Source organism: Aotus nancymaae, unplaced genomic scaffold (assembly GCF_030222135.1).
Source record: "Aotus nancymaae isolate 86718 unplaced genomic scaffold, 86718_ANA_hifiasm-v0.15.2.pri h1tg000088l, whole genome shotgun sequence".
Taxonomy (NCBI): Eukaryota; Metazoa; Chordata; class Mammalia; order Primates; family Aotidae; genus Aotus; species Aotus nancymaae.
The window spans coordinates 5,041,549-5,066,879 of record NW_026988503.1 but is presented as its reverse complement, the minus strand read 5'-3'; positions in this window follow the sequence as shown (position 1 = coordinate 5,066,879).

Genomic DNA, 25,331 nt, shown 5'->3' with positions numbered 1-25,331 from the left:
GGGGTACATGTAAAGAACATGCAGGATTGTTGCATAGGTACATACATAGAAATGTGGTTTGCTGCCTCCATTCCAGTCACCTATATCTGGCATTTCTCCCCGTGTTATCCCTCCCCAACTCCCTACCCCCGCAGTGTCCCTCCCCTAATCCCCCAACAACAAACCACAGTGTGTGATGCTCCCCTACCTGTGTCCCTGTGTTCTCATTGTTCAACACCCGCCTATGAGTGAGAACATGCAGTCTGATTTTCTGTTCTTGTGTCAGTTTGCTAAAAATGATAGTTTCCAGATTCATCCAGGTCCCTACAAAGGACACAAACTCATCGGTTTCTACAGCTGCATAGTATTCTATGATGTATATGAGCCACATTTTCCTTGTCCAGTCTATCATGGTTGGGCATTTGGGTTGGTTCCAGGTCTTTGCTGTTGTAAACAGTGCCACAGTCAACATATGTGCGCATGTGTCTTTATAATAGAATGATTTATAATCCTTTGGATATATATACCCAGTAATGGGATTGCTGGGTCAAACGGAATTTCTATTTCTAGGTCCTTGAGGAATTGCTCCACACTGTCTTCCACAATGGTTGAACTAATTTACACTCCCACCAATAGTGTAAAAGTGTTCCTATTTCTCCACATCTTCTTCAGCATCTGTTGTCTCCATATTTTTTAATGATCACCATTATAACTGACGTGAGGTGGTATCTCAATGTGCTTTTGATTTGCATTTCTCTAATGACTAGTGATGATGAGCATTTTTTCATGTTTGTTGGCCTCATATATGGCTTCTTTTGAAAAGCGTCTGTTCATGTCCTTCACCCACTTTTGAATGGGCTTGTTTGTTTTTTTCTTGTAAATCTGTTTTAGTTCTTTGTAGATTCTGGATATTAGCCCTTTTTTAGATGGGTAGATTGCAAAAATTTTTTCCCATTCTGTTGGTTGCCAGTTCACTCTAATGATTGTTTCTTTTGCTGTGCAAAAGCTCTGGCATTTAATTAGATCCCGTTTGTCTATTTTGGCTTTTGTTGCCAATGCTTTTGGTGTTTTAATCATGAAGTCTTTGCCTATGCCTATGTCCTGAATGGTTTTGCCTAGGTTTTCTTCTTGGGTTTTTATGGTGTTAGGTCTTATGTTTAAGTCATTAATCCATCTGGAGTTAATTTTAGTGTAAGGTGTCAGCAAGGGGTCCAGGTTCTGCTTTCTGCACACAGCTAGCCAGTTTTCCGAATATCATTTATTAAATAGGGAATCCTTTCTCCATTGCTTTTGCCAGGTTTTTCAAAGATCAGATGGTTGTAGATGTGTGGCATTGCCTCTGAGTCCTCTCTTCTGTTCCATTTGTCTATATCTCTGTTTTGGTACCAGTACCATGCTGTTTTGATTACTGTAGCCTTGTAGTATAGTTTGAAGTCAGGTAACATGATGCCTCCAACTTTGTTCTTTTTGCTTAGAATTGACTTGGCTATGCGGGCTCTCTTTTGTTTCCATATGAAGTTTAAGTGGTTTTTTACAGTTCTGTGAAGAGGGTCATAGGTATTTTGATGGGGATAGCCTTGAATCTATAAATTACTTTGGGCAGTATGGCCATTTTCACAATATTGAGTCTTCCTAACCATGAACATGGAATTTTTTCCATCTGTTTGTGTCCTCTCTTACTTCATTGAGCAGTGGTTTGTAGTTCTCCTTGAAGTCTGTTATTGGTGTATAGGAATGCTTCTGATTTCTGCACATTGATTTTGTACCCTGAGACTTTGCTGAAGTTGCTTATCAGTTTCAGGAGATTTTGGGGTGAGATGATGGGGTCTTCTAAATATACAATCATGTTGTCTGCAAAGAGAGACAATTTGACTTCCTCCTTTCCTAATTGAATACGCTTATCTCTCTCAATGTTCCCTTTTACAAATCTGCTGGAATACCAACAAAACCATAAAAATATTTAACACATCTTTGCCAACACTTACCTTTCATCTTTTTTATACTAGCCATTTTAACAGATGTGAGGTAATATTTCATTGTGGTTTTAATTTCCATTTCTCTAATAATTAGCAATGCTAAGAATTTTTTTAGATACCTGCTGTCTCATAAGTATCTTTAGATACTTATGTCTCCTTTGGAAAAGTGTCTATTTATGTATCTTGCCCATTTTTAATCATTTACTTTCTTTCTATAAAGTTGCCTTACATATTTTAGATGTTAACCCCATATAAGATATATGACTTGCAAATATCTTCTCCCCAATCTGTAGATTAAGACCAATACTTTCTTATTAATTCTTTGTCTCACAGATGTGTTCATTATTGAAAGTAGAGCACTAAAGTACCCTACTATTACAATCTATCTCTTCCTTCAGGTCATTTAATATTTTCTTTATCAATTTAGGGGCTCCAGTGTTGGGTACATACATATTCTCTTGATAAATTGACCCTGTTATCATTATATAATGTCATTCTTTGTCTCTTTTTTTTAATTTTGAACTTTAACTCTTCTTTGCCTGATATAAGTAGAGTTGCCCTAATCCCTTTGGTTTTGCTATTTGTGTGGAATATCTTTTTCTATCTTTTAATGTTTAGGCTATGTATATTCATAAAAGTGAGTAAAGTCTCTTTTAAACAGCATGTAATTGGGTATTTTTAAATCTGTTAAGTAATTACATGTCTTTTTATTAGAGAATTTAATCCATTTAAATTCAAAGTAATTATTGAAGGTAATGGCTTACTATTGGCATTCTGTTAATTGTTTTCTGGTTGTTATATAGATACTTGTCTTTTTTTCTCCTCTCTTCCCGTCTTTCTTTGTGATTTGATGGGATTTTCTAAGTAATATTCTTTGCATCTTCTCTATTTTTGCTTTGTGTGTCTTCTAGAGATTTTTGCCCTGTTTATGAACTTCTTATTCTAATAATAGTCTATTTCAGGTTGATAACAACTTAATTTTGATTGCATGCAATAACTCTACATTTTGGTCTCTCCACTCATATTTTATGTTTTTGATGTTAGAATTTACATTATTTGTGATATGTATCTCTTGATTGTTTATCATAGCTATAGTTGCTTTTAATAATTATTGTTTAACCCTTGTACTAGGTATAAAATTAAAATACATAGCACAATTGCAGTCCTGGAGTATTCTGAATCTGGTTCAGTATTACTTATATGACTACATTTTAGATTTCTGCAACTTTTATGTTATTAATTAGTGGCCTCTTGTGTCATCTTAAAGAACTCCCACTAGTAATTCTTGTAAGGCCATCCTATTGGTAAAGAACTTCCTCAACTTTTGTTTGGCTGGGAAGGTTTTTAATTTCTTCTTCATTTCAGAAAAAAAAATTAGCTTTACTACAAATAAAAGGAGTTTGTTGGCAGTTTTTCCTTCAGCACTTTGAATACGTCATCCCAATCTCTCCTGAACAAAATAATTTCTGCTCAGAAATGCACTGATAATATTATTGGGACATGCTTTTATGTGATATGTTTCTTATCTCCTGCTGTTCTCAGAATTGTTTACTTTCTTCAGTTTTTTTTATTATACTTTAACTTCTGGGGTACATGTGCAGAGCATGCATGTTTGTTACATAGGTATGCACATGCCATGGTGGTTTGCTGATCTACATTAGATATTTCTCCTAATGCTATCCCTCTCCTAACCCCCGCACCCCCTGCTATCCCTCCCCTAGCCCCCACCCCCCAACAGGCCACAGTGTGTGATGTTCCCCTCCCTGTATCCATGTGTTCTCATTGTTCAACACCCACTTATGAGTGAGAACATGCAGTGTTTGGTTTTCTGTTCTTGTGTCAGTTTGCTGAAAATAATGGTTTCCAACTTCATCCATGTCCCTGCAAAGGACATGAACTCATCCTTTTTTATGGCTGCATAGTATTCCATGGTGTGTATGTGCCATATTTTCTTTATCCAGTCTATCATTGATGGGCTTTTGGGTTGGTTCAAAGTCTTTTCTATTGTGAACAGTGCTGCAATAAGCATACGAGTGCATGTGTCTTTATAATAGAATGATTTATAATCATTTGGGTATATAACCAATAATGGAATTGCTGACTTAAATGGTATTTCTAGTTCTAGATCCTTGAGGAATCACCACACTGTCTTCCACAATGGTTGAACTAATTTACACTCTCATCAACAGTGTAAAACTGTTCCTATTTCTCCACATCCTCTCCAGCATCTGTTGTCTCCTAATTTTTTAATGATGGCCATTCTAACTGGCATGAGATGGTATCTCAATGTGGTTTTGATTTGCATTTTCCTAATGACCAGCTATGACGAGCTTTTTTTCACATTTGTTGGCTGCATAAATGTCTTCTTTAGAGAAGTGTCTGTTCCTATCCTTCACCCACTTTTTGATGGGATTGATTTTCTTGTGTATTTGTTTAAGTTCCTTGTAGATTCTGGATATTAGCCCTTTGTCAGAAGGGTAGATGGCAAAAATTTTCTCCCATTACCATTGCTGGCTCACTCTAATGATAGTTTCTTTTGCTGTGCAGAAGCTCTTTAGTTTAATTAGATCCCATTTGTCTATTTTGGTTTTTGTTGCAATTGCTTTTGGTGTTTTAGTCATGAAGTCCTTGCCCATGCCTATGTCCTGAATGGTATTGCCTAGGTTTTTGAGGGCTTTTATGGCATTAAGTCTTATGTTTAAATATTTAATCCATCTTGATTTAATTTTTGTATATGGTGTAAGGAAGGAATCCAGTTTCAGCTTTCTGAAAGCTGAAACTTTCAGAAAATATATGGCTAGCCAGTTTTCCCAACACCATTTATTAAATAGGGATTTCTTTCCCCATTCCTTGTTTTTGTCAGGTTTGTAAAAGATCAGATGGTTGTAGATGTGTGGTGTTATTTCTGAAGCCTCCGTTTTGTTCCATTGGTCCATATCTCTGTTTTGGTACCAGTACTATGCTGATTTGATTACTGTAGCCTTGTAGTATAGAAGTCAGGTACCTTGATGCCTCTAGCTTTGGGGTTTCTTTTTTTTTTCTTAAGATTTGTTGTATTCCTACATATTTTATTTGGCTCTCTGTCTGTTATTTGTGTATAGGAATGCTTGTGATTTTTGCACATTGATTTTGTATCCTGAGACTTTGCTGAATTTGCTTATCAGCTTACTGAGATTTGGGACTGAGAAGACAGGGTCTTTAAAATATACAATCATGTCATCTGCAAATAGATACAATTTGACTTCCCCTTTTTCAAGTTGAATACTCTTTCTTCCTTTCTCTTGGCTGCTTGCCCTGGTCAGAACTTCCAATACTATGTTGAATAAGAGTGGTGAGAGAGGGCATCCTTGTTTTGTGCTAGTTTTCAAAGAGAATGCTTCCAGTTTTTGTCCATTCAGGAATATATTGGCTGTGGGTTTGTCATAAATAGCTCTTATTATTTTGAGATACGTTCCATCAATACCTAGTTTACTGAGAGTTTTTAGCATAAAGCACTGTTGAATTTTGTCAAAGGCCTTCTCTACATCTATTGAGATAATCATATGGTTTTTGTCTTTGGTTCTGTTTATGTGATGGATTATGTTTATTGATTTACATATGTTGAACCAGCCTTGCATCCCAGGGACATGGCTGTATTTTCTTTCATTTTTGATAGTTCAATTATTATGTGCTTTTGTGAACTCCTTTTTGGATTGAAATTGATTGGAGACCTCTATACTTCATGTACTTGGGTATTGACATTTTCTCCCAGATTAAGAAAGTTTTTAAGCCATCATTTTTTTACATATGCTTACTGGCTCTTGATCTCTTGAATGTGTCATATAAATCCTGTGGGCTTTATTTATTCTTTTTCTTGTTTTTTTTCTCTCTCTCTTAATTGGATAATTTCAAATGTTTTGTCATCGTGATCACTGACTCTTCAGCTTCAGTGAAACTGCTGTTGAAGTTTTTGTTATATTCTCAATCTCTAGGATTTCTATTTTTTTGTTCCTATTTCTTTGTCAAATTTCTCACTTTGTTTATGTAGTGTTTTCCAAATTTCATTTAATGTTTTATCTGTGTATTTAACAAGTTACTGAACTTCATCAGAATTATTCTGAATTCTTTTTTTTTTTTTTTACCATTTGGTACATCTCCCTTTCCTTAGTGTTTATTTTGGGGAATTTGTTATTTTATTTTAGAGGTTTCATGATTTCATGAGTCTTTGCAATTTTTTGTTTCTGTGTTAATGTCTGTACCTTGGGGAATTTGTTATTTTATTTTAGAGGTTTCATGATTTCATGAGTCTTTGCAATTTTTTGTTTCTGTGTTAATGTCTGTACCTTTAAAGACATTAACCTTTAAAGACGTTATTAAAGATAATGTCTGTACCTTTAAAGACTGCAGCCACCCCATGTGCCTGTGGTCCCAGCTACTTGGGAGGCTGAGATGGAAGAATCGCTTGAATCCAGGAGGCGGAGGTTGCAATGAGCCAAGATTGTGCCATTGCACTCCAGCCTGGTGATAGAGCAAGACTCCGTCTCAAAAAAAAAAAAAAAAAAAAAAAAAAAAAAAAAAAAAAGAGGCAGCTACCCTTTTCAGCTTTTATACATGTTATTTGCAGGGATTGACTTTCATTGTATAGTCTAGACCATGATTCTGGAGAGGCCAACTGGTAACAACTCTGTTCAGCCAGAATTTGCTTTCAGGTTCTGTAGATGGCTGGGCTGGTGTCCTTGTTTTGGGATTAGATGAAGCATCTAGCTGGGCCCTGCTATCTGGTAAGGCTACTGGCTGAGCTCTGCAATCAAGCTGAGCTGCTGGATGTGAAACTACAATTACCTCTGACTGAGCCAGGCCACAGGGCATGTTCCCTGGCCAGGTGACGCCACTATTTGAGATCAGAAGTTGGACAGGATTGCTTTAGAATCCTCATGGTTAGGTGAAATCTCTAATCAGCATGTACAAGACTAGCTGCTATGTTCAGTAGAAATGTATGGTTAATTAAGATTTGCCTCACTACCTATGTACAAGCTTGAGGTGGGCTTTGAAGCTGGTCCAACCACTGTTTAAATGACTGAGAATGTCAGATCTAGCCCCTACTCTATACCAAAATTTGCTGTGGTGGTTGTCTCCCTCTTTGGACAGGGTCCCTTGGTAGGTTCTGAGGCTAGTCCTAGAGACTGGCTGTCTGGATTCAAGCCAGCTAGAAACTCTCTCCACTTCTGTGATGAACGGCTCAACTTTTCATATGGGCTGTGCTCTTAGGTGGTAACTCTGATTGGGCATCATCACTGAAAAGTACACAGAACTATTACTGAGATCTGAATGCTGGTTTCTGTGGGATACAACTCCTTGCTTTATTTCTACTTGACCCTAGATGGTCTAACCATGCCGTTATTCACTGTTTCCCTTTAGGTGAGAATGGAGTGGGCTTCTTAGGAAGTATCTCAAAATGCTAGGAAAGCTTATTGTTCACCTCTGATTCTCTTTTTTTTATTTTCTCTCTCTCTATCTCTGTAAGAACTATGATCACTGGAAAACTCTCTTTGTATGGCACTGAGTTAATTTGATGGTAGAAAGAGGGTGATGTGATCAAAGTAAGTATTTTTTCTGTTGTTTTCTATGCAGTTTTTATTTCATTCTGTGGACCACACAGCTTACTCAGGCTCATTCCCAATGTGAAGGATTTTCACCAAGTTATTGTCTTTGGAGAGTTGCTATTTGAACTTTTTATGGGTAGTAGTAAAGCCTGGGCCTTCCCATTCTGCCATTTTGCTCCTTTAATCCATTTTGACTTGATTATTGTGTATGGTATAAAATAAGGATCCATTTTTTTCATCTGCAGGTAGATACTCAGTTTCCTCCAGACCAATTACTGAACAGACTGCCCTTATCCCCATTGTTTCTGCTTGATGCCCCTGTCAAAAGGTAATTGACTGTGTATGTATTTTAATTTATTTTTGGGGTCTCTATTCTGTTTCATTAGTCAATGTGTCTGTTCATACCAGTACTATACCATTATGATTACTATAGCTTTGTAATATAATTTGAAATCAAGAATTGTGATTCTTCCAATGCTGTTTTTTTTTCCCATCTCTCAAAATTGCTTTAGCTATTCAGTGTCTTTTGTGGTTCCATATGTATTTTAGAATTTTTTTTAATATCTATCTGTGAAGAATATTTTTGGAATATCAATAGGGATTGCTTTGAGTCTATAGATTGCTTTGGGTAAGGACATTTTGACAGTATTAACTTACCCAAACCATAAACAAGGTTAATATTTGTATTTATTTTATATGTTCAGAATTTTTCATCAATGTTTTATAGTTTTAAGTGTACATATCTTTCACTTCCTTGGCTAAATGTATTCCTAAGGATTATATCCTTTTTGATGCTATCAGAAATGGGATTTTTTTATGGACTTATTTTTCAGATATGTAATGATTGTTGTACAGAAATGCAATACATGTTTGTTGATTTTGTATCTAGCAACTTTTCTAAATTCATTTATTAGATCTAACTCTGTGTGTGTGTGTGTGTGTGTGTGTGTGTTTGTGTGTGTGTATGTGAAGTACTGGGAGATTTCTACATATAGAATAATGTCATCTATAAACAGGGATAATTTTACTTCTTCTTTTCTTACTTATATGCCTTTTATTGCTTTTTCCTGTATACATATTCTTACTAGTACTTCCAGTATTATGTTGAATATAAGTGGAGAGAGTGAGCATCCTTGCCTTGAACTGCATCTTAGAGGAAAAGATTTCAGTGTTTCACTATTGTGTATGATGTTAGCCACGGGCTTTTTATAAATGGCCTTTATTATGCTGAGGAGATTTTCTTCTATGCCTAAATTCTTGGCTAGTTTTTATCAAGAAAGTATGTTGAATTTTGTCAAATGCTTTTTCGGTGTCAATTGAAATGATCACGTAGGTTTTATCTTTCATTCTCTTGATACAATGTATCACATTGGTTGATCGTTTTATATTAAATCAGCCTTGTGCTAGAAATACTCTGTTGTGGAATTCCATTTGGCAGTATTTTATTAAATAATTTTCCTATTTTCATCAGAGATATTGGCCTGTAGCTGTATTTTCTTGTGGTCTCTTGGTCTGGCTTTGGTATCAAGGTGATGCTGGTCTCGTGAAATGTGTCTAGAATCATTTCCTCTAATTCTATTTTTGTAAAAGTTTTCAAAAGATTAACAAAGTAATTGTTAATTTTTGTCTGTAGTTTTTGTATTCTTGATTTATTTATGTTCTGATTGCTTGTAGTTTATATGTTCTCTTTATACTTTGCCAGTAGCTAGAATATAAAAAATTATGGTGAGTTATTCAGGGAAGAACCACCAATAAAACTGTTAAAACAAGAAGGTAAAATGAAACTTGACTGCTCAATATTCTTTTGGAACATCTACCAATCTACTCTAGGCCAGAGTCAACCTGTGAAGTATGCTGTGAGGAGGAAACAGATTGCTAGCTTGTTTGAGCCAATGGATTCCATTGGGTTTTTGGGAGTCTATGTTATAGCAGCTTAGCTTAGACTTCATGAAGATCAACATTTATGTGGAAATAAAAAAAAATAGATAAAAAGTTTTCCCATTCTGTTGGTTGCTGATTCACTCTAATTACTGTTTCTTTTGCTGTGCAGAAGCTGTGGAGTTTGATTAGGTCCCATTTGTCTATTTTGGCTTTTGCTGCCAATGCTTTTGGTGTTTTGGTCATGAAGTCCTTGCCTACGCCTATGTCCTGAATGGTTTTGCCTAGATTTTCTTCTAGGGTTTTATGGTGTCAGGGGAAATAGGGGAAGGACAGCGGGCTGTGGGGAGTTGGGTAGAGATAGCATGGGGAGAAATGCCAGATATAGGTGATGGGGAGAAAGACAGCAAATCACACTGCCACGTGTGTACCTATGCAACAATCTTGCATGTTTTTCACATGTACCCCAAAACCTAAAATGCAATTAAAAAAAAAAAGTTGAACATTCAGAAAACTGAGGGAAACAGACTAAAATACTTTTATGGAAGCCAAAAGAGAACAAAATATTACTAAGAGAGTAGTGATAAGTAGTACCAAATAATGCAAAAATATTACATGTGATGGAATATTCCAAGTATATATTGCAACACTGATGAGATTAGAAATTTGAGTAATCTACTAAATATTAGGGAAAATCTCTTATGGAAGTGGTAGAGTGAGTTAATGAGGAACACATAGAAAGATTATCTGACAAAATTAAAGTCACCATATAAATTAGAAACTATAAAATTAATGTGGCATAAACTATCTAAAAAATTGGTAATTTTTTTCATAAAATATTCAGCAGTCTAGATGTGGATTACTATGGTGAAAGCAAAGAGTACGGATGAATTTATTAGAAATTTTCCATTTCAATCAAGAAGTTGATTGAGTGTATCAGAGAACAACAAAGAATAGAGATTTCAGCCAGGCGCGGTGGCTCACTCCTGTAATCCCAGCACTTTGAGAGACCGAGGCTGGTAGATCACGAGGTCAAGAGATCGAGACCATCCTGGTCAACATGGTGAAACCCTGTCCTACTAAAAATACAAAAAATTAGCTGGGCACGGTGGCGCGTGCTGTAATCCCAGCTACTCAGGAGGCTGAGGCAGAAGAATTGCCTGAACCCAGGAGGCGGAGGTTGCGGTGAGCCGAGATTGCGCCATTGCACTCCAGGCTGGGTAACAAGAGCTAATCTCCGTCTCAAAAAAGAAAAGAAAAGAAAGAAGAATAGAGATTTCAAAATTAGGTTTTGGGTTTAAATCTTGGCATTTAATAATTTTATAGCATTAATACATTATTTAACCACTTTAGTGTTAGTTTTCTCATTTGTGAAATGTGTTTAAGGTATATTACTACAATATACTTTGCTGTGGTAACAACTCTGATTCTCAGTGGCTTACAATCAGAAGCATTCATTATGGACCTGTAGGTTGGCTAGAACTCTGTACCACTTGGATCTGCTTGTCTTGGCTAGTTTCTGCTGGGTTTGATTTCAGTCTGGAGTTAGCTTCAGATCTCTTTTACCTAGTTTTTTAGTCCAGAACTCAGGCTAAAGAAATGACCACTATCTGAGAATGGTGGTTCTCACAACGAGAGAACTTGAGTAAAAATTTGCAATGGCTCTAAGTCCTTTTGCTAGGACATGACATTTTTTGCTATTTTACTTTCCACTGGCTGAAGCGAGGAATATAGCCAAGCCAGTGATGGAAGAAGGGAGAGTAAATATAGCTGGCACAGATTATAATTCAGTGTTCACTGATCTTATTGTTATTATTTGTAATTGTTTATTTGTTGCATTATTATACTGGTGAATAATAAGGTATACATAGTATAAGAAAAGAAGTAAGACAAGAAAAAAGTGATAGGTTGGGGTGAAAACAGATTATTATAGAAATGTGATAAATTAAAGGAGAGAAGTCTGTGTTTGAAGGAGTAGATCTCATAGCTTAATATTTCTTTTCTTTTCTTTCTTTTTTTTTTTTTTGAGACGCATCTTGCTCTGTCACCAGGTGCCTAGCTGGAGTGCAGTGGTGCAATCTCGGCTCACTGCAACCTCCACCTCCTGGGTTCAAGCAATTCTCCTGCCTCAGCCTCACAAGTAGCTGGGACCACAGGCAGGCACCACCACGCCCAGCTAATTTTTGTATTTTTTAGTAGAGACGGGGTTTCACCATGGTCTCGATCTCTTGACCTCGTGATCCGCCCAACTCGGCCTCCCAAAGTGCTGGGATTACAGGCATGAGCCACCGTGCCTGGCCAGCTTAATATTTCTGTGAGCTTAAAGAGTTATAACAGGGAGGGACAGCATGGGGTGGGAAGTTGGGGAAGGATAACATGGGGAGAAATGTCAGATATAGGTGATGGGGAGGAAGGCAGCAAACCACATTGCCATGTATGTACCTACGCAACAATCTTGCATGTTCTTCACATGTACCCCAAAACCTAAAATGCAATAAAATATATATTTTAAAAAAAGAGTTGTAGCATTTTGGTAGTTGTTTTGATGATAAGGTCATTGGCGTTAAAATAATCAAGGATCTATTAGACTATATAATTGAATAAATCAGCTACATAAGCTACAGAGAGAGAAATTACTATAAAGTGAGTTCTAAAATCTGGACCAAATTAAGATATTGAATCAGAATTTGATAACTGCAAACTACAAAAATATTGACATGTAATTACATGAACCACACAGATATGATGGTTTTAAAATAAAAGGTTGCAAAAATGATGTTTTAGAAAGTAAAATAGCATTTAGAAAATGATAAAAGTACATTGTTCTAGGTTGGGTGACACATTAAGAAAGAAAAAGTGAAAGAGCAAGAAAACGTGAGAGTAAATACAGTATTTAAGTACTGATGTCTGAGTTCTCCAAACTTAAGATATAAAAGTTTACTTCTTTGCTTTTTTCACCTGTTGATTTCCTCAACCTGTATGGGTTGCTTTAGCTACCACATTTTGAGTATGCCCCCATGATGAATCTGGAAAGCAGTGTGCAGCTACATCTACTCACTCATATCTATATATTTCATCACTTTTCCATTATGTATTTCCAATTTTTTATTAAGATGAAAGGAAACCACCTTCAGGCAAAGGACAAGGAGTCACTCTCTTCAGTTTCTGAACCAGAGCTACTCATTATGACATGGCCTAACTCACAATTTTTCCTTGATCTTGGGAGAAAGTCCTCATCTGAAGAGTCTCCAGACAGACAAGAGTTTTTATCAGCCAAGAGTTAAGCAAACATAAAAAGAAATTTATGGGAATAAGATGAGGTTAACAGGGTTATTTGTGAAGAGACTAGAATTTCAGGAACCTGCTTTCCTCCACGGGATAGTAAATGGCTTCTTGAATTAGTTAATGACTTGAAAGGATAAAAAGGTTTTGTTTTGTTTTTAAAGATAGTTTAAAGTCATTGATTCTTTAACACAAATTAGCCGGACGTGGTGGTGCATACTTGTAATCCCAGCTACTCAGGAGGCTGAGGCAGGAGAATGGCTTGAACCTGGAAGGCGGAGGTTGTGGTGAGCCAAGATCGCACCACTGCACTCCAGCCTGGGTAACAGAGTGAGACTTTGACTCAATATATAAAATAAAAGAAAAAGAAAAAAGAAACTTTAACACAAATATTAGTGCATTGTATTTCCTCAAATTTTGTATATTTGACCTAATTTTTACTAGTCATTTTTATTTTACAATTACAAGGTATTTATGTTCTCTCCCCCTCCAATTCCTTGTATCATCATCACAAGCTCTGCATTATGTAGAACTCTAGTATAGTAGAGAGAGTGTAATGGGCTCTGAATAACCCATGTTTCCTTCGCATGCAAGTAGAAATTATATGATGCTTATATATTGATACTGATTCAACTAAAACCTCACGATAAACATTTTCTTCAAATACATTTTCTGTCAAATGATCTATAGCGTTTTAAAAATAAACTAATTGGGCAAATATTTTTATTCAAATTCAAGAATTTTATTGCTTAGAGAATCAGAGTCATTTTGTGTGTGTGTGTGAAATAACTTACCAATCCATCTCATAGAGCCAGAGAAAGAGTGCTTTTGACAGTACATCTCAAATTATCAAAAATTTTAAATCCTTATTTATAAAACTATTAATATCAAACTTCACACCACACTTCATGGAATGCCAGTTGACATAAATGCTGGTAATGATTTACTCATTTATGATAAATTCATTTTGTATATAATAATTTGTTGAAAATATGGTAAAATTAATTAGTGAAAAACAAATTATATATGACATATGGTAAGCATATAGTTATCTACTATCTATCTATCTATCTATCTAATATATCTATGTTTGTCTTTAAAATAAAACTGAATAGTTAGAGAGTAGGTTTCCAATAGCATTATTCTTATGCAAAAGCCAATAAAACACTTGGCCCTTAGTCCCTGAGAAAAATAAAAGTTTGTCCTTGATCTAATGATCACCTCATTTTGCATGGCACCCACTTGCTATGGGTTTTCTGCCTTCCTATTTTACATGTAAATGGTGCTTTCATAATTTTTCTTGGTTTCCAGGTGACCAATATACAACTGCAGAACTCATAAAGATTTGTTTTCCCATGATTCAACTGAAGGCACAAATATTGCCTAACTACTTACATCTATCAACAAATTTTCCTTTCCAGATATTTTATAAAGGTTTGTAAAAACTGACACCTGCTCATTCTCTTCTTCCATAGTCATTAAAAAATGAAATGTATGCAAATATCGTAATTCAGTTTCCTATCTATTAACTTATTTTCAGATTTTAATTCAAGCACTGGTACAAACATTTCAACTGTGCCTAAAAAATGGCACATTTTGATTCAAACTCTGATTTCATAAATATCACCTGTAACTTTTTTGGTTATTTTCTTTACAAGGGAGACGGAATCCAGTATAAATGATATTCAAGTTCAAACTAAATTCCCATGCTATATTTTCTGCTTAAAAGTAAAATAAAATAGAACTCTTGTGGATAAGTCATTGACATGGTAGACAGATTGCTCCAGGGTCAAATGAGGGCTAAATCACATACAGTACTAGATAGATGACTGTGACTAAATTATGAAAACCAAGGCTCAGTTTTCCTGTGTAAATTATTCTAATATGATTGATAGTATGCAGTCAAGGTTCTATCTTCAATAAACTATTTCAAGTGCATTAAAAATAATGTTATTATATTACAGAAAACTGTAAATAGATTTTAACTAATTAATTTAAATCCAGCAGAAAATATATAATAAATATATAGTTGTAAATTTTGCACATTAGTGTCTCTTCATAAAAGAATGGATAATAGGTCTCTACCTGAAAAGAAACACGTCAAAATTCAGGTCTTTTCTTGTGAATTCAGAGGCATTTCTTGAACATTTAGACTTTATAGAGTCTAAACCTCCTCCTTTTCCAATCCACTATATTTACTTTATATTACATCATCCTGTTTTTCTTCAGAACACTAAACTGCCATCTGCAAGCATATTTCTTCATTTGTTCACAGGATCATTTTCTGTTTTCCCTGCTAGAGGGCCCAAAAAGTTTCTTGCACAGAATGAACATTCAACACATATTTGCTGAATGAATGAAACACCTGTGTCCTGAAGGGAGATCCAATATTGTTCTCAAGGTTGAGAATTGAGTCAGACATCAACTATACTTTACAAGTATCTGTTTATTCAATTATATGTACTTGTTACATAAAATGGAGAGGATATAAAAGGAATTTTTGTAAAGAACTCTTTGTGCAATGTGTGGTTCACAGAAGAAAGTAAAAGTTATTTTGTCTTTTGGGACCTGACACAGTTTTCTTTTATTTCATCATTTTTTGTGTGTGTATCACATTGGTTTAGGTAATTTTTCTGAGCCTGCTAAAAGATACTGAGCTTAACTTTTTAAGATAAAAAATTATGATGCCACTGCAGTTATTTCCAGAAAGTGAATTCCATTTGGTTAGAGAAAACTCCATAAATGTGATCACAAGGTCTGCCTAAATGAAGAAAGAGGACTGGTATGCTTTGTAAACTAGAAAAAAGTAAGCTCCTCCTTGTATCTCCCATCTGCCCTTCCTTTCCCCACCTCCCTCCACCCTCAACATACACACATACACACATCACATCAACTCCTGATTGGATAAAGTTGGAAGAAAAAAAGTAAATGCTTTATGATAGTCATTTTTATTATGTTTACTTGAGATAATTTGAGAAATTGAGATTGATACTAATACTTTATTAATGGGGTAATGATCATTTTAAATTTCTTAATGGTTACAAATCTCAAAATGTATTATATCAAATATTAAGCTTTACATTAATATTTTACTCAATTCTATTAAAACTAATTGTAATTCTTTGTAACAGACCCAAGAAATTCCTTTTTTATCTTACTTTTCCTATTTTAGTTCAGCTGCAGCTTAATGCATCTCTTAACATTTTCTTAGCTATTTCTCAGCCAACAATATATATTCAGATCTCCTAATATTTTCTAATAAATCAACTCCACTTAGTCTTTATCATATTTTTCTAATCTTTATGAATTCCATCTATTTATTTGCACAAATTTAACTTTTCTGGGACCTAAAGGAATTCTCCAAAAAGACCTATTAATTTTTCTCTACTAAATGTAATGGATTAATATGTAACTTTTTAGAAATTTCACATCTGCTTTTACAAGTGAATCTTTAAAAGATATCCCTACAATTGGAATATCCTAAGCATTTTTAACTGCTATATTTTTATTGTATAAACCTGTTCATTTGCCTTCACCTAAACATCCAGTGCTTGAATGGAGTACAGTACTAAGTGCTCAATTAAGGTTTTTAGAATTTGAACTTTGCTACTAATGGCCTTGTCCAGCTTAAAACATTTGTATTATAGTTGGGATGATTAAATGTTTCTTTGAGTGCTTAGTACAATGAAAACTAACAAAACTCACCAAAAGATAATCATACCAGAGTTAAAGCATTGCCACAAAAGCTTCCAGAGTAAAACAAGTAAAATAAAACAAAACAAGGATCGGGTCACATCAGAGTGGTCAATAGTAACACTGGATATTAGAAGACAACAAAATAAAACTTTTATATTTCTACATTTCTATAGGGTAATGATTTTCATCCTAAATTTCATACCTAGAAAAACTGTAAGCAAATTTTGAGGATATAATTAAAGCATTTTCATAAATGTAAAGACTAACACTTAATCCAATTATTCCTCCATAGCAGAATACTCAAGACTGGGTAATTTAATAGGAACAGAAATTTATTGTTCATAGTTTAGTGGCTGAGAAGTTCAAGAATAAGGTGCTGGTATCTGGTGTCTGGTAAAGGTCTTCTGGCTGCATCCTCACAAGGGCAAAAGGGATAAATGCTATGTCTTCAAATGGCAGAAGAGAAGTGCTGTCTAGCCAAATGCTACATGAAGACTCTTGTATAAAGGCTTTCATCCCATTAATATAAGAGGAGCCCTCACGGACTAATCACCTTTCAAGACTCCACCTCTTAATACCGTCCCATTGTCAACACCTACATTTGGGAGGTGACACATTGAAACATAGTAGAAGTACTCCAGCAAAATAAAAATGCTAAAACTTGTAGCTTTCAAACTTTCAGTAAAATTTTTATCATCAGAAACACTGCCAGCCTGGAATGAGAAGCAAATAAAGAGTACAAGCCAAGGAAAACATCAAAATAAAGAGACAGAAATGTGTGATCCAGAAAACAAAAATAATGAATTAGGGAAGCCAGTTTTGCATCAAAGGAAGCCTAGAGATAAATCAGCTCAGATTGGAGCAGGGAACTCCTGGAAGATATGGCTACTCAATAGAATACATTAATACACTAGGAAAAAGTTAGGATTAAATAACAAATTAAGGTTAAAAAAAAGAACTTAGAAAATCTGATGTGGGGGAGTATTTTGATATAATTACAATAGTTGAATAATTAAAATACTTGACTATAATAATATTAAAATACTTGAATTTGCAGCATGTGGTATTTACAGATTTAAAATTAAATGGGAAAGAATAAGTTAGGGAGGGAATAAGAGTTAAAACTGCACATAGTAAATAAGTAACTCTCTAATTTTTAAAATTGATGAATTTAGAAAAAATATATAGTTGCCTTACAATAAGAAAAAAGATTTTGGAATGTAATGCTTGGAGAAGAAATGATGGAGGGAGATAGAAAACTGAGTTTCTATTATAATACTTTCAGGAGCTAAAATAGGTAGTATTCTAAGATAACCGTCAAAGACCAACATCCTTGTGATATTTCTGGGCAGAACCTGTGAATATGATGAGAGATATCCCTTTCACAATGCTGTTATATGAAAAATGAGATTTGGCATATTTAACTAAGGCTTTGGAATTGGGCAGAGAATAGGGACTCAAAAAATTCTGAGGAACAAAAAAAAAGGCTTGATTGCCTTTAAGAAACTTTTAATAAGATTATGCATTTTAAAGATGCTGCCAGTGAAGATATAGATAAGAGGTAATAATAGAAAGTTTAGCAAAATTATTCTATAGTTATGTGGAGAGCCAAATTTGTGATACAGGTGATTATTAAGCTAAAGAGATTTTTAACTAAAGTGTTAGAGGTGTGGCCTGATTTCTTTCAGTGCCCATAGTAAAATAATTTTTAAAATAGCTATAAGTAGAAGGAAGAACTCTTAAACAATAATGAATCAATATGTGATGACTTAGAAAATTCTCAGTCCAAATGGCAAAATGTTATAATTAAGTGGTTGGTTTTTAATATAAATAGAGAGGTAGCTAAATGTATGAGTATACAAAATTTTGCTGAAAACTTGGAAATATTATACAGTCAGTGTATAGAGTCACAAAATTAAGACTGTGCATTACCGACCTTCTCTATCAAGCTAGAGGACCTTCAAGATGGGTCGTTGTCCCATAGCCATCTCAGCCAGGAGGTTAAGCTTATCTCCAAAAGATTCAATGGGTTTGGCTTTTGTTGAATGGTTCGAAGCTTGGTGTACTTTACAAATAACCTAAAAAGTTTTGTAAAATTTTTGTCATCAGAAACACTGCCAGTCTGGAATGAAAGGTAAATAGAGTATAAAATTAAAGGAGGTTGTTGAGCCCCAAGAATTTACTGGCAAGAAATAGGCTGATAAAACTACTCAGTTTAAACAAGTGCTACTATTCATGAAAATGAAAAGATAATTCAGAGGGTGGAGTTAAGGGTCCAGAGGGAGAAAAGGAAGCCCCGAACGTAGGCTTAGCCTCAGAGAATTCTCTCTAGTCCTTGAGACCTAATAAAGGAATTCCTGATGGAGTTTTCTTAACTGGATTACAAAACGGCTTTGAACTGGCAACTCTTTTGCCTTACATTTTCCCACTTTTTAAATAAAATGTCTATAACTGTTATCCTATACGCATTCCACTATTATATGTTGAAGTTTTGAGGGCAGAAAATTTATGTCTTTAATTTTGCAGGTTCAAAGATGTAAAAGAATTGTGTTTCATAATGAATTACACCCAAGAGCCTCATAGAAACCTAATTTAGTTGACCTAGATGATGAGATTTAGAGTTAGAAGAATAGATTTTAAACTTGATCTCTACTATGGTCTTTGAAATTTAACTCCCATTGTGGTGATATTAAGAGGTCCGGCTTTTAGGAAACTGATTAATTATTTTTTCAAAGAAGGTTAAAAAGGCAAAAGAGAGTTTATCTTTTAGCAAAAAATAAACTCTCTTTTGCCTATTTTGTCCCTTCTACCATATAAGGACACCTAAACAGTGTCATCTATGAGGAATGGGCTATCACCAGACACCAAACCTGCTAGCACCTTGATGTTGGATTTCTCAGCCTTCATAAATGTGACCAATAAATGTATACATATAAAAATAAATACACATATATTTTTTACAAATTACCCAGTTTCAGGTATTTTATTATAGCAGCAAAACAAACTAAGATGAGCTCATCTTGTCATTGGGAACCTTTTAGAGACCTGGAGACGGAGTCAATGTATATTGCATGATGGACAGATGTGGAATACTGGGGCCACAGGGCAGATTATGGGAGGCAGAATTCTAAGAGGACTTCCAATGGCACTTGCTTCTATGTACTCTCTTTTTAAAAGTGGGTTAAACCTGATAATTTGGTCAGCTATTACTCCTATGATTGTCACATCAAAAAGATTATGCCAATGAAACTAGGATGAAAATTTGATTTACTTTAAAATAGGGAGATTATACAGGTAAGCCTGTCTAACCCAATCACATAGTACTTTAAATCAGGTTGTAGTAGTCAGAGATAGATAATGTCAGAGATTCAGCACCTGAGAAGGATTCACTTGGATGTTGCTGTATTGAATACCTAGGGAGCCATGTGGTGAGGAATGCAAGAAGCCTGTAGCAGCTGAGAGCAGCCCTTGGCTGACAGCCAATAAGGAAACAGGGACCTCAGACATACAACCAAGAACTAAATTCTGTCAATAAGAAGAATTACTTCCAAAGTGGATTCATGCCTGGATCCTACAGATATGATTGTAACGTTTTTAACATCTTGATGTCGGGTCTTCAGAGACTGAGCAAAGAACCCACCTACATCATTCCTGGAGTTCTGAGTGATTAAATCAGTAATAATTTGCCAAGTTTGTGATAATTTGTTATGCAGCAATGCAAAATTAATAGAAAGCTAGTATTTAACAATGTGCATGAATTACTTCTAGAAAATAACATAATAATATACAGAAATAGTATCCAGATTAAGAGCAGCCCTTGGCTGACAGCCAATAAGGAAACAGGGACCTCAGACATACAACCAAGAACTAAATTCTGTCAATAAGAAGAATTACTTCCAAAGTGGATTCATGCCTGGATCCTACAGATATGATTGTAACGTTTTTAACATCTTGATGTCGGGTCTTCAGAGACTGAGCAAAGAACCCACCTACATCATTCCTGGAGTTCTGAGTGATTAAATCAGTAATAATTTGCCAAGTTTGTGATAATTTGTTATGCAGCAATGCAAAATTAATAGAAAGCTAGTATTTAACAATGTGCATGAATTACTTCTAGAAAATAACATAATAATATACAGAAATAGTATCCAGATTAAATTGGGAAAAAAGAAGAGGAGGCCTTTAAGTACATTGTAAATGATCACCAGGGAGAGAGAGAGTGAGGGGATAGTATGTCCTAGCATATTCATTTACACAAAAGGTGAAAATAAAGGACAACTTTGGGAACTTTAATTGGTGTTTACGTACAAAGTGAAAATATTAATATGTATAGCAAACTGGAAAGAAGTAAGATAGCGGTATTAGAAAAGAGAATTTTAGGGAATTGGAAGTTTTTTCTTAATTTAAAGAAACTCTCTGGCTCAGAAAATTGAAGCTAATTATAGTTCTGGGTTAATAAAACAAACAATTATGAGCCCCTGCAATATTCCTTTCTTGTCGCTGATTCATTCATTTATTTTCATTCAGTTGTATGTTGTATTCCTATTCACCACTCCTTTTTCTCTCTTTCTCAGTGTGAAAACATTTAAATGCATTTGAGATAAATCTTTGTGCATACTAGTGAAAAACCTGTGCTGTTAGGCATCAGCATATTTAAATATTAATAAATATTTTTGTTCTTATTCTGTGGCTAACTTGTTACTCAACTTTATGTTGCTTTGAAGATCTACCCACATTTCTATTAGGAAGTATTTTTCTAACAACTGGATAATACTCTATTCTGTTGATCAGGCAAGTTTCACCTAGCTGCTTCTTCACTAGTAGGCAACCTGATTATCTTTAACTCCTGATATCCATAGCAATGTTTAGATAAACATAAATTCCCATGCCACTTAACAGACATCGATGAGACTATGTTTGGTCTTGGTCAACAAGAATTAAAACAGCAGAAGAACCAGGCCTTTAGATTATAGAGTATACATATATAATAGTTTAATTAAATACTGCCAGACAATTATGTTGAATAGTTCCATCAAGTTATAGTCAACCATAGGAATATGAGTACATAGATGTTTCCCCATCCTCATAATGCCATAGAGCTTGGAGTTACTGCTTTCATATATTTTCCTGGATATCATACTGCCTGAAAGATACAGTCTCATTTTTAGTTTATTTTACATTAATAATCTGATTAATAATAAGTTTAGGCTTTTTAGTTTTTGATTCAGTAATTGTTTATTTTCTTTGTCCAGTTTTCTACTGGATTACTCTTTTTCTTATTGATTTGCAGAACTTCTTTATACTGTTGTAATATTACTCTCATTTTAGTTTGAGACGTTTAAAACATTTTGTTTCCTTGTATCATCTACATTTTAATTATTTCTGTATCTTATATTAAACATAAATATTTAATTTTTAACTACTTATTTTTGTTTCATTTTGATCTGAGCAATGGGACTTTGGTAAAAAGATTTTTCTACACACTATGTCAAAAATATCTTCCTTTTATTATAATTAATTTTAACATTTTATCATCTACAAGTAGCTATTTAATTTACCTGCAGATGATTTTTATGAATTCTGTTAGTTGGAAATCCAAGTAACTAAACTATGTATTTTTCTTTATATATTTTTAATACTCTTTACCTGATAATCCATTATTTCAACATGGATATGTGGTATCATCTTTACATTATTTTACCAAATGTACATGGAATTTTTGCCAAGTTATTTACAGGAAGCATAGATAACTTAGGAAAAGGTCCATGAACATTGGTAAATGCTTTGTGTACTGTTTTAATTAACATGGCTTTACACTATGTCTTAATGTCAAGGAGGTCTGGTTAATCTTATTTTCTTTTTTCTCCAAATTTTATTTTTCTATGTGTAGTTTATTATTTCTTCATATATAATATTAAATACATATTTTCTTTAAAAATTTCTTAAATTGTTCTTGAAATTTTGATTAAAATTGCTTTAAAATTTAGACTGAGAAGAATTGATATATTTATAAAACTAATTCTTATCACCCTAGAGTAAGAAACATCTTCAAGACCTTTGTTAAAATGTTCAAATTCTGTCCATAAGTCTTGTATCTTCATGGTTTTCATTGCTGTATACTTTACACTAAATTTGATGTTTTACTTATTATTTATGTTATTTGAATGGCACCTTAATATGTGTTATAGTCTGTCATTATTTATTGTTTATTTATGAAAATACTACTACAATTAATAAGAAGCTCTTATACATAGTTACTTTGAGAAACTTGCTTATTGTTTTTAATCATTTATAGGTTTCTTACAAAGATATTTCTAAGAATATATTCATATCATCTGAAAATAAGAACAGTTTTATCTTATCTTTTTAATTTTTTATCACTTTTTATTGTAACATTGGCCAGAACTTTTAGTCCTAGGTTTAATACTAGTGGTAGTTATGAGACTCTTTATTTCTAGAATATATACATAACTCAACTTTAAATACAGACTTTTCAGTTGTTTTGAGATGTACAAATTTAACTAAATTCTACTTCTTTGGCTTTGTAAAGAAATTCATCATAAATGAATTTTACCAAATGCTTTTTCTAATAATTGAGATAACCATAGTATTTCTTTCTTTTGAATATCAGTGTGATGCGTAGTATTACACTGATGAATTTTTGAAGGTTTAATTCTCCATCTCGTCACAACAAATGAAGAATGTTTTCTGTTTATCAAGAGATGCTGTTTAATATTTTTCAGTATTCAAGATTTTGCATGTATTATTATAAGTAAAAGGTACTATTAATTATTTTTGCCACTTTTTCTTTATTCCGAAACAAAATATACAAGGTGGCTGTTAACTGTTCACTAAATGATTGCTAGAACACACTCATAATAAAAACCTGCCAGGAGGCTGGGTGTGGTAGCTCATGCCTGTAATCCCAGCTCCTTGGAAGGCCAATGCAAGCACATCACTTGAGGTCAGGAGTTTGAGACCAGTTTGGCCAATATGGCCAAATGTTGTCTCTACTAAAAATACAAAAATTAGCCAGGCATGGCTGTGCACACCTGTAATCCCAGCTAGTCAGGAGGCTGAGGCAGGATAATTGCTTGAAGCAGTACGTGGAAGTTGCAGTGAGCTGAGATCGCACCACTGCACTCCAGGCTGGGCAACAGAGTAAGATTCTGTCAAAAAAGAAAGGAAGGAATGAGTGAAGGAAGGAAGGAAGGAAGGAAGGAAGGAAGGAAGGAAGGCAGGCAGGCAGGAAGGGAGAGAAAGAAAGAAAATCTGCAAGGGTGTTCTTAGAATTATTAAAATTCCTTTTATATCTGCTTCTCTAATAATTTACATATGATAGATTTAGCATCTTTATAATATAATATCTTGTTTCATCTATGTAGTCATTCTTAAAACATATTCATTTGACATCTTCCTTGTTTCTATATTTAGTTAACATTTTTATTCTACATTTTGTTCATATTTATATTCTGTGTTTTTTCTTGATCATTCTTGACAAAAGTCTGCTGGGTTTTTTTTCAAAAAAATAGTTGTTCTCTTTGTTTTATAATTTTCTCCACCACTGCTTTTATCCTCCATTTTATTAAATTTCACATGTTATTTTGTTATTTCCTGAATTTGTTTGTTTTCTTCTTTTTCTGAATTCCTGAGTTAAATGCTGAGCTGATTTGCTTAATTGGTTTGCTTATAACTTTTCTTGATTCCTGATAAATCCATTTAAAGCTATGCTATTACTTCTAAAAATTGTCTTTAAATTGTTTCCTACAAAATTATCATTGGAATATTTTTACTATTATTTCAAAGTGTTATATAATCTATATTAGAATTTCCTTTAGAAATCAAAGTTTACTTTGTTCTATGTTATTTAATTTTAAACATGTCAGAACATGTTTAGCTCTACTTTATTTCTTTACATCTGATTGTCTTATGCTAAAAATATTCCGGTAGCATTCATCTTTTAGAATTGAGATTATTTTTTGTTAAATAAAAGTCCTATATTTAAAATTTCTGCATGTTTTCAAAAATAATGTGTATTATCTTTTGAGAGCAGAGGAGAAAAAATGTTTTTTATCTTTTATTTTTCAACTCTTGTTTTTCTTTCTTCAGGTAGAATTGATTAATATGTGGTTTGAAATCATTAATTTGTTGCTACTGTTGATCTACATATGCTGTGGTATGTATTAACGATATTTCTAAACATCTAATATTTTCAGTTGTTACTTTTTTATATCTTTCTGCTATGTTACAATATTTCTGCTATTTTCTTTTCATATTTCCATAGGTTATTTAGGAACAGGTGGTGTTTGGTTACATGAGAAAGTACTTTAGTGGTGATTTGTGAAATTTGATGTACCCATCACTTGAGCAGTATACACTGCACTCTATATGTAGTCTTTTATTTCTAATCCCCTTCTATCCCTTTCCCCTTGAGTCCTCAAAGTCCATCATGTCATTCCTATGCCTTTGCATCCTCATAGCTTAGCTCTCACTTAGGAGTGGGAGTTTAGTTTTCTATTCCTCAGTTACTTTGTTTAGAATAATAGTCTCCAATCTCATCCAGGTTGCTATGGATGTCATTAATTCATTCCTCTTTATGGATGAGTAGTATTCCATTATATATACATCGCACAGTTTCTTTAACCACTCCTGGATTGATGGTCATTTGGGTTGGATCCACATTTTTGCAATTACAAATTGTGCTCATATAAACAAACATGTGTGTGCAGGTATCTTTTTAGTATAATGACTTCTTTTCCTCTGGGTAAATACCCAATAGTGGGATTTCTGGATCAAATGGTATTTTACTTTTAGTTCTTTAAGGAATCTCCACACTGTTTTGCCTAGTGGTTTTACTAGTTTACATTTCCACCAGCAGTACAGAAGTATTCCCTGTTCACTGCATCTATACCAACATCTATTATTTTTTGATGTTTTG